Source organism: Callithrix jacchus, chromosome 4 (assembly GCF_049354715.1).
Source record: "Callithrix jacchus isolate 240 chromosome 4, calJac240_pri, whole genome shotgun sequence".
NCBI classification, from domain to species: Eukaryota; Metazoa; Chordata; class Mammalia; order Primates; family Cebidae; genus Callithrix; species Callithrix jacchus.
The window spans coordinates 12,075,191-12,092,448 of NC_133505.1; the positions used below are offsets into that span (position 1 = coordinate 12,075,191).

The 17,258-nt window shown below is 40.1% G+C and overlaps 1 protein-coding gene across 14 annotated transcripts in view; it reads right to left on the reverse strand.

Annotated features, from left to right (window-relative positions):
- Positions 1-17,258, reverse strand: part of LOC144582018 (uncharacterized) — an 821,808-nt gene that overhangs the window by 523,212 nt on the left and 281,338 nt on the right. The gene's annotated exons all lie outside the window — the stretch shown is intronic.

Sequence of the window (17,258 nt, forward strand, 5' to 3'; positions counted from 1 at the left end):
TTGAAACTGCATCAGAAACTACTAGAGCTTCCAGAACACCTGGCTAAATTGACATAGGGTCTACTTCAGGATTCCCCGCTCTATATTCCTGTAGAAATGAAGGACTTCATAGAAAATCCAGTATTTTATTCTCATTTAGCATTCTTAAGTACTACAAAAGCTGGATTGTGTACTGAAGAGAGCGCAGGGCTTGTAATCAGGGTATCTCAGGCTGCCTATTATTCTGTTACCTATTCATTATGTGACAGCAGAATAAGTCACAAGCAATCTTGGCTCAGTTTCCTCCTTTGAAAATAATGGACTGATTTCTAAATTCCTATCCAGCATACATTTAAAGGTCTATTATACGCTGCTTTTATTTTCTAATTATACCAATGCTTTTTAATTGGTGTACTGTTTCCCCATGGATTCAACAGAATGTCTCTTCTCTTTATACTTTGTACTTCATTCATTTATTCAATTAATTGATCTCCTACTCGATGTCATGCACCATGCAAAGCACTGGGGATATAAGTGATAAACAAGAGAGACAAGGTCCTTACTTTTATTAAGATTACAGAAGGGGAAAAAAAAAAAGAATAATTAGAATGGGCAGAAATATAAAGGTAGATGCCATTGTCAAAAGACCTTAAAATAATAAATATATAATTACAATTTAAATAAATGTTTTGAAGGAGGATTACAGAGTCCTGAGAAACTAGTTAACAGTTTAAATTAAGTCTCTGGGATCATGGAAAACTTCCCTGAGGAAATTAACATGTAAATTTAAACTTGAAAGGAGAGGACAATTTGGCAGATGAAGAGGATGGGGAAAAGCATCCCTGGTAGAGAGATCATCAACTGTGAAGGTTGATTCGGGGAAGAGATTGGCATTAAGAGGAAACAAAAGAAAGTCCTGAGGGATGATGCATCTTCAGAGAGGCTACAGTGGCTTGAAAGGTGTCTGGGCAGTCACAAAAGGATGACTTAAAATGCAGTAAGTAGAGTTTAAAAGTACGGCACGGACAAATCATATGCTTCTTAAAATATACTCTTTGCTGTTAGAATTAGATAACAGAAGAGCATATTAAGGAATGATAGGAGAGCAATTAGAAGGCTTAGCCAGCAATTCAGAAGGACGACAACCACGACTTGAGTTAAGACGATGGAGAGAGTGGACACAGTCCAGACGTATTTGGGAGCTGGAATTCCGGTAGCTAACGAAGGTAGTAGGTAGAGGAGAAGGGAAATCAAGAATGGCTCCAGTTTATGGTATGAGCACCTGGAACGTTAGGGGAGCCATTCCTCAAGGTATGGGCTACTGAAGGAGAAGTAGGTATGAACGGAAGAATCAGAAGAGTTTTGCACAAATTCAGTGTGAGGCTTCTATGATACACCTTGTTGTGAAGCCACACAGCACCTATGTAATTCAAAATATCAGGACTACCCCGGCCTTTTTCTAGCTCCTTGAATGTGGTCACGATTCATCAAACCAGTATTTGCTTGATCTGTGACTGATGACAAATGAGCAGAAAAAACAATGAGCACAGAGGAAGTGAGTGGAAACAGAACAATTTCTTTAAGTGGATTCGATCAGTGTGCAAAGCAGTCCTGTGTTGCAAGAATCAGATTGGCAGGGAAAGATTTACAATATATGGTAAAAGATTCCTTCAGCCCCAGCCTTCTTCCCTAGCAGTCTGACTCTATGTCTGCCTACCTATTTATGATTTACTAAAGCTCAAAGTCAAACTGGTGCAGTCTCCAGAAAGTCCTCACTTAAAGGCTGCAAATTACTTGAGAGACCCCTCCAGCCTCCTCCTTTAGCACAAAAGTGTAAATTAATGAACTCAGATAGGTAGAATGAGCAAGTAGGGGCTGCATAATATTTGAGACAAGTGAACGTCCACATCGACGAAGGCTTAGCAGTTTCTCCCTGTGGATACCAAGCCAGCACAGGTAATGAAACAATAACCCTGAAGGCCAGTTAATTAAGATAGATGGGCCTGAAAGGCAGGACTGTGTGTGGTAAATGGTTAACAACTGACTCTCTGAAGATCTGTAGCATTTACTGATTTCCATGGTGTAAATACTCCCACCAGGACCAAATTTAAACTGTCCTTAACAACTGGCTTGCAAAATTCCTGATAATTTAGCAATCAGCTACCTTAATCAAGAATGGGCAGGCTGCAGCACACCCCTGCGAGTGGGTGAAGTTGGCGCAAAGAGATTGCTGAGAAATCTGCTTAATCTCTCAAGTTTGCCCAGGGCTTTTTCTGAATAGAGATTCAGACTTCAAATAAAAAAAGAAAGAAAGAAAATAAATCAAGCTGGGAGGGAAAAAAGTCACACTACCACCACCTCCGGCTTTGCCTTAACCTAAAATTGGATGAGGGGCTTAAGTTTTATTAATTGCATCAATTATCAACATATTCATTTGGCTAAATCCCAACCCTAGCTAAATCCAACTCTTTGCCTACTCCCGCCCCATAGCTGGAAGAGAACACACAACCACAGTTCTAATGTTGCTATAATTTCATGGTGAACATCAAGGTGGTCCTCAAAGCAAGCCCACTGTGCTTTCCTAATTATTCATTCCCCTCTCTCCTAAACCAGTGATCCCCAACTGCTTTGGCACCAGGGATGGTGTCAGGATGATTCAAGCCTATACATTTACTGTGCACTTCATTTCCGTTATCATTACATTCTAATGTATAGTGAAATAATTATACAACTCATCATCATGGAGAATCAGTGGGAGCCCTGAGTTTGCTTTCCTGCAACTGGACAGCCCCATCTGGGGATGAAGGGAGACAGTGACACCCAAACTGTGTTGCTTATGTCCAATTTACTCTATAAACTTGTTTTGGCTGCTGTTACTGCAGAAAACCCTGCTTCACAAAGATAGGATATCAGGAACGAGAATAGGTTTTTCGGCACTTTTTTGGCAGTCTCAGGATATTCTGCCTTGACTCTGATCCAGAACATATGGAGATTTGAAGTTGCCTCAAACATACTTTTAAGGCCACCAGATGCAGCTGTACAATTGAAGTCCATCGACTCACTTGTCACTCTAAAGCCTGCCACCAGATGCAGCTTCATCGTCACTTGCCACTCACTGGCAGGGTTCTGATATGAGTCTGCAGGCAATTGACGTAAGATTATGGTCTCTGTGCAGTCAAGTGTCTCTGCTAATGTTAATCTGCATTTGCTGCTGCTCTCCAGAGCTAGCATCACCACCTCAGCTCCACCTCAGATCATCAAGCATTAGATTCTCATAAGGAGCACACAATCAAGATCCCTCCCACGTGCAGTTCACAATAGGGTTTGTGCTTCTATGAGCTCTAATGCTGCCACTGATCTGACAGGAGGCAGAGCTCAGGCAGTAATGCCAGAGATGGGAGCAGCTAGAAATACAGGTGAAGCTTTGCTTGCTTGCCAGCTGCTCACCTCCTGCTGTGCTACTTAGTTCCTAACAGACCACAGGCAGGGACCAGCCCATGGCCTAGGGGTTGGGGTCCCCCATCCTAAACAATTACTTCATATCTTCTCCTGTCTCTTCAAGCATCCAACATTTCTTTTATATCATCAGTCTCAGCTGATGTGCCCACTGTCTACTTCACTACAAAAATCAAAGTTCAAGGAAAACACTGGAAAGCTCCCAGCACTATCATGTCTACCAGAAAACTGTACCCACTGCCTTCCGTCTCACTACACGGGGTGAACTACCCCTGGCAAGTCCCCACAGAGACCAACCCCTCCACCTGTTTATGAGCTCCTGTCCTTTCTAAGCACTTTCAGGATGTTGCTCAATCCCCTCCTCTTCCTCTTGTGACATTAATTTTTCCCATTCTACCACTTCTTTCCCATCCACATGCCACCTTTGTTATTATATGTCTCACCTAAAAATATCCCTCATAATTTACTTCCCCTTTTTACCATTTTTAAATTAAGCCATAATTTACACACAAATTGCCCTTTTTTGTTGTACACTTCTGCAGGTTTTGACAAGTGCATACAGATTTGTAACCATCACAATCAAGCTACAGAACACTTCCATCACCCCTAAAATATTTCCCTTTACCTCTTTGTAGTCAAATTTCCCCCTCTCACCACCATCTCTGGCAATGACTGGACTGTGTTCTGCCTCTACGGTCTTGGCTTTTCCAGAATATCATATAAATGGAATCATATGACATGCAGGCTTCTTGAATCTGACTTCTCTCACTGACCATCCATGTTTTTATGTTAATCAGCAATTTGTTCCTTTTTATTGCTTACCAGTATTTCAGTGCATTGATGTAATACAGTTTGTTGATTCAACCCTGGGGAGAGAGATTTTTGGGCTGTTTCCAAGTTTTTGTGATTAAATATAATGCTCCTATAAATGTTAATGTGCAGGTTTTCAGGCGAACATAAGTCTTCATTTCACTTTGGTAAATACTTAGAAGTGAGATGACTGGTCATACAGTAAACATGTTTTAAATGTAGAAGAACTTTCCGCAGTGGTTTTCACGGCGGTTGTACCATTTTACATTCCCGCCAGCAGTGTGTGAGTTCCAGTTCCTCCACATCCTCACCAGTACTTTGTATGACCAGTAAATGGTAAAATCCATCCTCCCAATAAGTTGGGCGGAAGTATCCGGCATCATAATCAATTCCTCTACTTTGTTTATACCCTATATCCAGCCAGTCAAAAACACCAATCAGATCTACCACTGAGTCATATCCAGAGCTTAAACCACTGATTACATTTGCCATTAGATCTTCATAACTTTTTTATTGCAAAAATTTCCTAACTGGTTTCCCAGTTATTCTGAACTCAGATCCTTAAGGTGTAGGTCAATCATCTCATTTTTGTGCTTAAAATCTTACAGTCCTCCCATTTCACTCTGTAAAAGCCAAAAGTCCTTGTTATCGCCTACGAGACACTGCACAATCGGCCCCATAAGTCTGACTTCCCCTTTGCCTACCTCCTGTTGGCTTCTTTTTTCCATTTCTTCCTTCTTTTCTTTCTTGTTTTGTTTCGTTTTTTGAGGCAGGGCCTCACTCCATTGCCCAGGCTGGAGTGAGGTGGTGCAACCTCAGCTCACTGCAACCTATACCTGCTTGGGCTGAAGTGATCCTCCCACCTCAGCCTCCCCAGTACCTGCGACTACAGGGGCATACCATCACACCTGACTAATTTTTGTTTTTGTAGAGACAGGGGTTTCACCAGGTTGCCCAGGCTAATCTCGCTCCTGAGCTCAGGGGATCCACTTGGCCCCCCAAAGTGCTGGGGGTTACTGGCATGGGCCATACACCTGGCCTCTTTTTCTTAAGTCTCACTGGCTTTTTGTTGTTTTTCAAATATGCCAGGCAAGCTTCTACCTCAGGGTTCTTACAATTGCTGTTTCCTTTCTTGAAATGTTCTTCTATCAAAAATCTACATGTTTTATTTCCTCATCTCATTCAAGTTTTCTTCACACCTCCTCAGAAGCCTTTCCTGGCCACCCTCTCTAAAAATTGCAGCTTACTCTTCCTCAGCTGTCCTGCACCCTCATTCTCTCCTTTATTTTTTCCTTAGTATATATAGTCATCATATGTGCTATATATTAAATTACACATTTGTCTATTGCCTTGATTCATCCCACAAGAACATAAACACGGGGAAGGCATGGAATTTTGCACACATTGCTTACTGCTGTATCCTCAGCCTTGAAAATCATACCTAGAACACAGTACGGGGTCAATAAATCTCTGTTGAATCAATGAACTTTGTCACAGTCTAGAATTTATGTAATGGTCAGGAATTTCACTCTGCCTTGGTGCAAGAGCCACTTTGCTTTTCTAGGAGAAGAAAGTTTTTGTCTGTTTTGTTTTTCTAGACACCCTGATAGGGTGTTTCTATCTGCTTTAATGCATCGGGACGTAAGAAGGAGGTTTTATCTGCTTCTCGCACTGGCAGCTTAAGCGTGCTCAGAGTTACTGATCTCTGAGGGCACTTAGGCACCCACTGTTTATTTATTTTGGAATTATTTTGTTATCAGCTTTACATGGTTATGAACCATTGCCAAGATGGAAAGCCCTTTGAGGACTATTATTCCTCATCCTCAGGATGCTCTCTGACCTGACCTTGAGAAATAACTACAGCTCCTTGCAAAAGATGAACAATATAAAATCTTCATTGCTTGCTCCAGGCCAAAGAGATTTCTGCCCAGCACCAAGAGTAGGCTGTTCTTAGCCATGGAGTGCTACAACATTCAAGAATCACCCCTCCAGGCCCTGTATGAGGTATGTCCTCCCTGACATTAGAGAGACCACTGGGATCAGCCACAGCAAGAAGTCTTTGAAGATGGTTCATATGTGTATCATTCTGTCCCTACAACAAACAAATAAACAAGCAAACAACAAACTCTCACAAGTCCTGGCTTCTTTCTTAAGAAAAAAAAAAATTCTTTACATTATGAGAAGAAAACCATTTTACAGAAAGTAAGAAAAATAGAAACGCGATGCATAATCACACCATCCCAAGATAACCAACATCTTTAATTTTGTATATGACCTTCTGTCTTCTATAATATGAATATTGTACATAGTCGTAAGCTTACTGCACATGTAATTACATATATTTTTAAATAAATATTATAATCTTTCATTTAGCAGGTGATTAATAAAACAATTGATGAGAACGAATTGGTAGCCGTGGACCAAGAGTCTTCAAAGTGCTCACTGTCTAGACAAGGACTTTTCAATAGAAATATAACACAAGGCAAACATGCAAGTTCAAATTTTTAAAGAAATGAGTGAAATTGATTTTCCTCCCATATTTTATTGAACCCAATATATGTAAAATATTATCATTTCAACATGTAATCAATGAAAATTTGTTAATGAAATATTTAACCTTTTTTGTACTAAGTCTTTGAAATCCAGTGTCCAATGTCTTTCATTTTCACAGCATATCTCGATTTGGACAAGATTCATTTCCAGTGCTCAAAGCCACATTGTACCAGTAGCCACCATCCTGGACAATGTAGTCACCGAGGGTGCCTTTCTGTTTCTAAAAGTTTTCACCTTTGCAATTATCATCTTTCATACTTTCATAATATGCTATTCGGTTTATTTAGTTGCTCACTTTTTACTGAACATCCAAGTTAACTCCCCTTTTTTTCACAATTATATATGATACAGCAATGGAGGTATTTTGCCATATTTTGAATTAGTATTTGGACTACTCTCACAGATGTGGAATGCTTGAGGTAAAAGGTTCAAACACAGTAATGAGTGTTGGTACACATTTTCAAGCTGCTTTCCACAAATGTGAATGATTTCTACCCTGCCTTCAGCAATGTGTGTGAGCCAGTTTCACTGAGTATAGCCCAGTGCCGGCCATACCAATCTCCATCCTTCCCAACTTCTTTTCTGGCTTCCTAGGCATTAACTTTCCAGAGCTGTTTTGCTATTATTTTGGTTTTTGTTTATTTGGTTCTTTGATGCTTTTTGTTTGCTGCTCTGTTTGCATCCTCTGATTTAGGGTATACAGTGGTAATGGTAGTGTTTTTATGTTTGAAAATAAAATTCCAATTTCAATTTCTCTCTATTGGCAGAATTTCCTTTTAATGATGGGCCAACACCTACCTAACAAGGAAATTCAAACTCATAGCAGGATGACATTTTCTATTCCCTTCACCATCTTTGTTTTTCCTTGTTCTCGTTGCTAAAAGATCTTCCTGAATGGGAATATACTTCATGGTTATGCTATGAGAGACAAAAACTTAAATAGCAAAAGACGCATTTAGGCGGCTTATCTGTTCTTTGAGTCTAAACAATGTGAGCAGTCAGGGTAACTGTGCCTGTTTGCTTGAATGCAAGGGGCTACAGCAGGATGCAGCAGATATCCCAAGGAAGAAGGCTAGATAACAATAGACATGGAAGGCCAAATTCCAAAGTAGGTGGATTCAACCCTTCATAGGAGACCAACTGAGATCAGTTTTACTCATCCTACCTTCTGCCTCCTATAAATATTCCTCTCACAGAAATGTTTATGTTATCGTCTGGCTCCCAAGACACAAGGCAAACAAGCTTGTGTTATTTCCAGTGATGAATTGGGTCTATGTACTTTTCTTGTCATTGTAGGTCAAAATAGTATGGCCAACATGTACATTTGGCTAATTGACGACATGAATGTACCCCATTGATATATTTGCATTTTTGAGAGGGTATTTGCATTTTTGGGCATATAGACTTTTTAACTTTTCATTCTGAAATAGTTTTAGCTTTGCAGAAGTGTTACAAAGACAGCACAAATAATTCCAATACCCAGCTTCCCTAACTTTCATATTTTACATAACCAAAGAAAACTTCTCAAAACTAAGTATTTAACATTCATCCAATACTATGAACAAAACTACTGACTTTATTCAGATTATACCAGTTCTCCTACTAACGTTCTCTTTCTATCCCAGAATCTACTCCAGGGTACCAATCACAGCTAGGGACCTTTCTCCTTAGGTTCCTCTCATCTGTGAGTTTCTCAGTCTTTGGTTTCCATATCCTTTACACTTCCAAAGAGCATTCTGGTCAGGCATTTTGCAGAATGTCCCTCAATTTGTATCTTCTGATGTTCCCTTGTGATTAGACTGGAGTTGTGGTTTGGGGGGAAGAATATTACAGAAATGAAGTAGCATTCTCACTGCTCTAGAAGAGGGTACTTGTTGTCAACATGACTTATTATAGATGGCTTTGGGTATATTTTTATTTAGATTGTTATTGGTTTGATTTATCTATGGTTTTTCTTGTTACCTACTGATCTTTCAAAAATGACAAAAAGAATAGCAACATCTGAATACAAATAACGTTTTTTTTTTTTTTTTTGAGATGGAGTTTCGCTCTTGTTACCCAGGCTGGAGTGCAATGGCGCGATCTCGGCTCACCACAATCTCCACCTCCTGGGCACAGGCAATTCTCCTGCCTCAGCCCCCTGAGTAGCTGGGATTACAGGCACGTGCCACCATGCCCAGCTTTTTTTTTTTTTTTTGGTATTTTTAGTAGAGACGGGGTTTCACCATGTTGACCAGGATGGTCCCGATCTCTTGACCTCGTGATCCACCCGCCTCGGCCTCCCAAAGTGCTAGGATTACAGGCGTGAGTCACCGCGCCCGGCCCAAATAACGTTTTTAAAACATGAGTAATTACATTTTAAATGTTACTCTTTTCAAACTAGTCTCCATTAGAGACTTCATTTTCCAATGAAGCTACCATCATTTCATTTTCACAGTTATATATACCTTCTTTTAATTATTTAAGTTGCAACAATTGTACAGATAACTTTTGTTCCTGAACTACATAAAAGTAAGTTGCCAATATGAGGCTCCATCACTTATATTAGTGTGTAGTCCCTACCAATAAGGACAGTCTGCTACATAACCACACTACAACCATGCAATTCAAGAAGCTGATATTGCTACACCGTGGCCATCTATTAATAATTCACAGTTTCCAAGGCAGGCAGATCGCTGGAGCCCAAGAATTTGAGACCACCTGGGCAATGTGGTAAAACCCAGCCTCTCCTAAAAATACAAAAAATTCAGGCAGGCACAGTGGCTCATGCCTGTAATCCCAACACTTTGTGATGCTGAAGTGGGTGAATCACCTGAAGTCAGGAGTTCCAGACCAGCCTGGCCAACATGGTGAAACCCCATCTCTAATAAAAACACAAAAAATTTGCCAGGCATGGTGGCAGGCACCTGTAATCCTAGCTATTGAAAGGCTAAGGCAGGATAATTGCTTGAACCCAGGAGGCGGAGGATGCAGTGAGCCAAGATCACACCACTGCACTCCAGCCTGGGCAACAGAGTGAGACTGTCTCAAAAATAAATAAATTAAATAAATAAATAAATAAATAAGCCATGTGTGGAGGCACACACCTGTAGTCCACTTACCTGAGAGGGTAAGGTGAGAGGATCATCAGAGCCTAGCAGGTTGAGGCTGCAGTGAGCTGTGATTATGCCACTGAACTCCAGCCTGAGCAATGGGAGTAAAACCACACCTCAAAAATAAAAAATAATAATAATAGTGGCCAGGCATGGTGGCTCATGCCTGTAATCCCAGCACTTTGGGATGCCAAGGCGGGTGGATCACCTGAGGTCAGGAGTTCAAGACCAGCCTAGCCAATATGGTGAAATCCTGTCTCTACTAAAAATACAGAAATTAGCTGGGCGTGGTGTTGTGTGCCTGTAGGACTAGCCACTCAGGAAGCTGAGGCAGGAGAATTGCTTGAACCCAGCAGGGGGAGATGGCAGTGAGCTGAGATCAAGCTATTGCCCTCCAGCCTGGGAGACAGAGCAAAACTCCATCTCAAAATAATAATAATAATAACAATTTACAGACTCTAATCAAGTTAGCCAAAGAGACCGTTTCCAAACAGAAGATCTACCCAGGGGAACAAAGCATATTTCACTGTTGTGCCTGCTTAGTCACCTAACCTGGAATGGTCCCTCAGTTTTTCCATCACTGTCAAGTCCTTGACACTTTGGAACATTACAGGCCAGTTAATTTGCAGAAGGTTCCTTAGTTTAAGTTTCCCAGACCTTTCTTCATGCTTCGATTCAGGTTATGCATTTTGTCAAGACCAGTATAAAAGTAATGCTGGATTCTTCTGGTTCTTCTTGACATGTGACACATCATGTTGCTATGTTATGTTCCTGGGGCTGCTAACTTTGTCTGTCGTTCTGTCTTCTCCATTATAAAGTTTCTATGTGTTTCCTGGGAAGAAAAAGTATGTTAGGGGAGGGACTCTGAGTCTGTGAATTATACAGTTCTTCATCAGACTTTCAGCCATTAGTCTTGGCATCCATTGGTGTTTCTTGGTTAAATTAATTATCACTATGCTACTTACCAAGTGGCTATTTTCTAACTCCATCATTTTTTCCTACATTTATCCATTGGCATTCTGCCATAAACGTTTCTTCTCCCCGTTTACTATTCTTTTGTTTATATCAGTATAGATGCACAGATTTTTATTTTATCCAATTGGTTATAATCTGTCACAATTTGTTATTGTTGTTGTTGCTCAGACTGTCCCAGGCTTGACCAGTGGGGCTCTTCAAGCTGGCCTCTGTGACATTTGGATATGTCTATAACATTCTTTGAATACTTTCTTACTTGCTAGTACAACAAAATATTCCAGGCTCATGTTATATTTTCCTGTCCCTGCCTTGAAATCAGTCACTGCTCCAGAGAGCTGCAGAGTGGTGAAAGAGATTTAAAAGCCACGATGTGGGCACTGAGTATGCCCACTGCTATTAGGGTGTTCGTGTTCCCAGGATACCACATGGGTTCACATGGACACCATAAATTACAATCCAACCTTGCGTTATTATCGTCTTTTTCTCCCATTCCCTTCTCTGACAGTGAGAAACTGGCTCCAATTATGCTCAACATATTCACTTATTTGATCAATCCCCTTAAATGTGGATAATCTTTCATCACCACCACCACTGTCAACTCATGCAGACACCCAATCCTACATACCTTTTTGACCTTGAACATTGCACTATGGTCCAATGCCATGTAGATGCCATCCCACTCTGCTCAGAAGACAAGTGGGCCTCCCCCACTACAACACTCATAGCATGGTGCCTCCTCGACATACTCAGGCACTAACACCCATGCTGGAGTGCTCTGCACACTACCCCCAGACCTGGATGACTGCGTTGCTCAGCCCCACCTAATTGCTTTTCAACTACATTAATCAGGAAGGAGAGAAGGCAGGAAGGGAGCATAATTTTAAATAGTTTGGACTGTTGTCAAGAGTATGTGAGGTATATCTTAGTCCATTCAGGTTGCTATAGCAAAACACCATAGACTGGGCAGTTTATACACAACAGAAGTTTGTTTCTTATGGTTCTGGAGGCTGGGAAATCCAATAACAAGGCATTAGCAGATTTATTATCTTCTCTTTCATATAATGTATCGTCTTGCTGCATCCTCACATGGTCGAAGACACAAGGCAGCTTTCTGGGGCCTCCTTTATAATGATACTAATTCCATTCATAAGGGAACAGCCCTCATGAATTAATCACTTCCTAAAAGGCTGTACCTTCTAATATCATTACTTTGGGGTCAACGACCACTGAAGATAATCAATATTATACAAGTTCCGTCACACCCATTAGAAAAGCTAACTATTAAAAGGAAAAACAATAATGAGTATTGGTAAAAACATGGAGAAACTGAACCCTTGGGCATTATTGGTGGAAATGTAAAGTGGGCAATTATTATGGGAAATAGTAGGGAGGTTGTTCAAAATTAGACAGAGAGTTACCATATGATCCAGCAATTGCAATCCCCAGTATATAACCAAAAGAAATCAAAGCAGAGACACAAAGAGATATTTGTCCATTCATGTTCATAGCAACACTATTCACAATAGCCAAAATGTTGGAAGGATCCCAAGTATCCTTTAATAAATGAATGAACAAAATGTGCTATAAACATACAATAGAATATTATTCAGTCTTAAAAGGAAGAATATTCAGACACATGCTACAATGTGAATGAGCATGTTGAGGACATGCTCAACCTTGAGGATTCCGTGCTAAGTAAAATGAGCCCATCGCAAAGCTCAAATATAGCATGAATCCACCCATATGAGATACCTAGAGTAGTCAAATTCAGAGAGGTATAAAGTACATTAGAGGTTACTAAGGATTACAGGGAGAGGGGAATAGAGAGTTATTGTTTAATGGGTATAGAATTTCAGTTTGAAAGATGGAAAGAGTTCTATATATAGATAACGGTGATGGTTGCAAAACAACGTGAATGTAATTAATGTCACTGAAGTGCATGCTTAAAAACGGTTAAAATGATAAGTTTTATGTTATGTGCATTTTACCACGATAAAAAATGTTAAAATATTACACAAGTTGTGAATAGTATTTCAAAAGACTTGTTTTAGAAATTTCTGATATGTGCAAACATAAATGGAACAAGTGTATAGCTCCTATATGATGACTGCATTAATAAAACAATACTCACATTGCTACAGTACTTCATATATTTTCTCAGATACCCATATATTTACATTAAACATAATAGTTAATGACCTTTAAGTATAAGAACAGAAGTCTTAGGGTATTTTATTTTTGTCTCAGATAAGTTAATACAAATTTCATTTATCCATATTTTCTGAAGAAACATTTGTTTGCAAAATAAGTTATTTCAGACCTAATCACAAGTCTGAAATGTCCGCAAAACCCCTTCAACTACACATATAGCAAAGTAAAGGTAAAGGGAACAACAGATCACACAGAGAATAAATTCTTCCAAGTCCACGAAACAAACTGGAGTCAAATTTGAATAATGCAATCAGTCTACATGAATATTTTAGGCCGCTTGGTTTAATTCCTCAAACTTTCATTGAACACCTGTTTTGCCAGATACGGTATTAAGTAATGAGGTTATTGAGAGAGGCAAAACACCATATCCTCTCAGATTGTAAATACTCTAGTTGGAATAAGGCGGAGGCCGAGAGAAGAACTGGCGTTATACTGAAAACCTGAATACATCAATTTATGTGAACCTCACTCTCTGACTGTGAGTTAGTTGCTATTATTCCCATTTTGCAGATGAGGGAACTGAGGTTTAGAGAGATGATTTGTAAATCACCATGAGACAGACAATTCACAAAAAGCAGAGAATTTCAGCCCCTTCCCCCATTCACCTGATTCCAAAGTCCATACTCTGTCTCCAAGCTTACCATTTGAATTATATATTGAATTATACTACACTGTATTACACAAAAAAATAGGCATGGGAACAAATAATTACAACCCACTACAAAAATATACGAAAAATATCTGCCACATAGATGAATGTCAAAGAAGCAGCCATGGTCAACTTTGTTCTTTGGAATCGGCTCAGAGAAATTTAAATAGGATGGTTCATTCTGTTAGCTCCCTCACAAGAAGATATTTCACTGGAAAGTTGCTTATCAGATCTGGCCAGACACAGTGGCTCACACCTGTAATCCCAGCACTTTGGGAGGCCAAGGTGGGCGGATCACCTGAGGCTGGGAGCTCGAGACCAGCCTTACCAACTTGGAGAAACCTCATCTCTACTAAAAATACAAAATTAGCAAGGCATGGTGGTGCATGCCTGTAATCCCAGCTACTCAGGTGGCTGAGGCAGGAGAATTGCTTGAACCCAGAAGGTGGAGGTTGTAGTGAGCTGAGACGGGGCCATTGCACTCTAGTCAGGGCAACAAGAGTGAAACTCTATCTCAAAAAGAAAAATCATATCTTTGCCAAGTGAGGATGCTGTGTTTCATTATCCCCTTTACATAACTATATACACATATATTTCTTTGAGTACAGTCTTATTTCTTATAATATTTTTATGTGTGGCATATCTTGGTGCTGTGGTGTGTATATAACATGGTACATATATGCATTGCATGTACCACCTTTTATCTCTTTTGTACCCTTACACAGTGTCTGCAATCATCTCCAGTACATGGGGATGCTCAGGAGATATTACTAATTGATTTTAAGTCTTCTCAAAGAACATTCATTGTCATTATCATTATGCCCACACTGGAAAAGTGTCAGATGTCAATGTCTACTTGTTAGAAAGAAATTGACTTGTGAATGTTAAGACCTTGGTGAAATATTTTTCTGCAGATACCAGTTTTCTGGGAAAAAAAAACGTTCTTTTGATGTAATGGCCACAGACTCATTCTTTCTCTGCAGAGAACAAAAAAGGCACCTTTACAACACACACCTTCCAGTCTGTTAGTGATGGCGCTAATACAGATGCCCAGAGCTATGTCCCCTGCCCAGGGCTGACAGATTCTTTTTATCCATTATACCTCAAGCATCAGATCACTAATTCATGTACAGGATAAGACAACTGCCAAATTATTAGACTACAGAGGGAAGCTCCTCAGACACCTGTCATGTTGATGAAAGCAGCACCATCCTCTGACCTTTGCCAGTTCAAGGTCGATAATGAAAGGAGTCAGGCAGGAAGAGCAGCATGTGCCGGCTCCATTAACTTGCACTGTGTGTGCACTCAGGAGCACTGCATCTCCTGTCAATTAGTGTGGGGAGACCGGGGACCACTGATTACTGGGGACATGGCGTAGCGAGCCGCAGTTACCTCTACTTCTATGCCCTGCTGCATTTTAATTAGCCCATTGCCTTTACTACATCTTCAGGGCTTCATTACTGAGCTTCGAGAAACTCAAGCAAGGCTTTTTACATTTCACATCACTCATTGGAAGAAATGTTGAACATTCTAGTAATGGAGTTTGATGACACCAGTCTGTGGGTAAAGACGTAGTGGGCTGCTTAGAACAGGACAATGTTGCCCTGCTCAGAGTTGTGGGTAGCAGAACCAGTCAGAGAACCACAAGGGGAGAGGGAGAGTTTCCAGTAAGAAAACCATAGAGAGTAGCAAGAAGAGTGGCAAGATAAATGTGGGATGGTAACCCCACAGCCTGGCCTGCCTGTGTAGGGGTCCGTGCATATCCACGTGAAGAAGGATGCAGAGAGCAAGCAGTCTTTGAATCCACAAATAAAGAAACAAAGGGAAGGAATTTAAAAACCTGAAACGGGAACTGTCTTCACGGTTTTCGTAATTTTTCTCTTACAAAGAGAAACGGGTTCAGCCTTTGCAAAAATCACCCCTTTAGCGGAAAAGAGTCTAAAATATCAAAGTCGGAAGACTTTTATTCTCATAAACCAACACTATGATTCTCCCAGGGCACTGATGTTTAAACGGAGTAAGCATCTCCATCATATAGAGGGTGGTTAAAACACAGATTGCTGGGCTCGCACCATTTCTCCCCAAATTTCTGACTCACTGGGTCAGAGGCAGGACTGGATGATTTTGCATTTCTAGCAAGTTCTCAGGTGATGCTGATGTTGTTAATGAATGCGAGACGACCATACTCAGATAACTGCCTTCCTAGAGGCAGCTACCCAAATTGCAGATAGATTGCCCAAAAGAAATAATCACCCCTTGCCATTTAAAACAAAGATATGTTACCTATGATCACCTAAGTCAGTCATTGAGACATGAGCGTGAAACCTTGCATACATTAACATCAATGTTTAATCAATCACAATCATATGTGGGAGTGGGGTTTGGTAAATTCTCTCAGAATATTTAAGGAGTTCACTGCCAAGTAAAAAGCACTCTCTTCCCTAAGGATATACCTCTTTAATGCCACCCTCTTATCTGAAGAAATTCAGTCTTAATTTATATAAAATGAAAGATAACTAGCCATCAGCTGAACCATAAAACAGTAACCTGAAAAATATCTGAAGCAGTCTACTATGTGTGTGCGGTTATGCTACAGATTGGTTATCTTAGCTCTTGATTTATCTCAGGTTTTCAGGACCAAATCTTATGCTTGATCACTACAATTATTGAGCAACTTGGTTTTATCTATGTAGACTTCAGTTACTCATCTGTGAGATGTGGAAATGCACTTAAAAATCCTGGTTCCTTCTAGCATTAAAATTTTATGACATGGATCCCTATTTTCTACTTGAGTCAACATGTTTAGCACCTGGTGTGACACTCAGATTAGAAGTAAACTTTTTAAATTCTGAGCTCAGTCCCTTTTGCACGTTTTATAGTCTGGATCAGCACCATACTAAAAATACCTCTTGTTATCTACTCAGTGTTTCTGCAGGCTGAAGTCCACAACCACATTTCACATTCCAAAATGTCTACCGACCCAGATACTTCCAGGATAAATCATGCAGTGGAAAAAGGTCACATTCTGCCTGGCAGAAAGATGAAATAGACTGATAAACTAAGCCAATGGCAGAAATTGTTCATTGAAATGCTTGGAAAGAATGCTAGGAAGTGATGATATTCAAATTCAACTGGAAATTTACTTTTATAGATACTTTCCACATTTACTTTAGTTAGATGTAATACTGGAATGGCCATATTTATTAACAGCCTAGTATTCTCAAACTAGTGAATTCTAAGTATTCTCTATACCATCAGACCTGTTGGGAGCTTTCCATAAATTTCAAAGTTTATACTGATTACATAAGAAAGACTGCTAGTTAAGCCTTGGATTAATGAGTTCAATCCAATACTTAGAAACACAGAGTCATGAATTGTTCATAGCACGTATCTTCAATCAGAACTGGCAAAATGGAGCATGTGGAGAAATGGTTCTATCCACTTGGTGTAGGTCTATCTACTTTGTTTAGGTCTAATACTATTTCTAGAAATGTTTCTTCAGAAGTAAGTGTTATCTTCAACACACCAACACA